Here is a 1429-nt window from a genome sequence, read left to right as displayed (position 1 = left end):
TTTACGTGAACAGTCGAAACTACGTTCATTAGCACTTGCATGAACTTCAATAACGCGAACGAACTTTCAATAACGCTATTTGCATATGAATTAACATTCAATAGCATCAACGGATGAACAATTGCACCTTTGGACAATCAAAGATAACAAATATACTTTCAATCTCGCGCAATGGTTAATCATTAGCACTAATAGAAAATCAATTGCATAGTATGACAATCAATGGCGTCATAGAGACATAAAATAATCAATTTGCATAGAGACACACAATCAATTGCACCTCCATACAATCGTTTATTCGAAATGCGTAAATGCGTAAATGAACAGTAAAAGGTGTATAGTTCCAACAAAATATGTTCCTATCTACGACATGGGAACCATTTGTTCCGAGTTCCGAATTCCGAGCGGAACAGATTGGACCTTAATGGATGATTCGAGAAATATTGTTCCTAAAAATGTGTTCCTTTTTAATAGGAGCAAGGATGGCACAGTCGTTTAGTACGCTGCCTTGGTGCAAGAGGTCCTGAGTTCGATTCTCGGATCTCGCATCCTTGTTTCGATTTCTTTCCTTTCCGTGTAGCTAAGTAGCTTTAAATAAATCCCAAGCCAAACAAATTGGACCTTAATGGGTGATTTGAGAACGATTGTTCCTAAAACTGTGTTCCTTTTGATAACATGGGAACGTGTTTTTTTTTTTTAAATAAAATACGGAACAAAATGGTCCTTTAGTGTTAAAGTGGAACCAATTGTTCCGAGTTCCGAATTCCGAGCGGAACAGATTGGACCTTAATGAATGATTCGAGAAATATTGTTCCTAAAAATGTGTTCCTCTTTAACAGGAGCAAGGATGGTACAGTCCTTCAGTACGCGGCCTTGGTGCAAGAGGTCCTAAGTTCGATTCCCGGATCTCGCATCCTTGTTTCGATTTCTTTCCTTTTCGTGTAGCTAAGTAGCTTTAAGGACGTTCGCGCTAATTGTTTGTGCGCAACGTTACTGCGCAGGTAACGCGACTGTAATATGTCTCGCATTACTTCGAGCATTAGTGAAGTTGAGGTTTTAAAACCTTTGCAAAAACCGTGGACGATAAGTCCTGCAGAGCGTTGGATCAGAGAAGATCGTGATCAGTCAAAATTGATTCAAAATATTTATGAAAGTCAAGTAGACTACTGCACGACTGATATTCGCGAGGTTTTATCAGTCGTGCACTAGTCTACTTGACTTTCATACAAATTTTTCAAGCATCAGTTAAAATAACATGGCGACAAAAACGCCGAGGAAAAAATTCCAGGCCGGCAAAAGAATGGCACATTTATTTCCGAATCATCATGAAACTTCAAAGAGAAGTGAGCGGGAGGATGGAAAAGCTCTTGAAAAGGTAGCTGATCGAGTAGACTAGTGGCTGAAAGTTTGGAAAACTCGAGGACGAACC

This window comes from Montipora capricornis, chromosome 10, assembly GCF_036669925.1.
Source record: "Montipora capricornis isolate CH-2021 chromosome 10, ASM3666992v2, whole genome shotgun sequence".
Lineage (NCBI taxonomy): Eukaryota > Metazoa > Cnidaria > Anthozoa > Scleractinia > Acroporidae > Montipora > Montipora capricornis.
Note: the sequence above shows the minus strand (reverse complement) of the source record.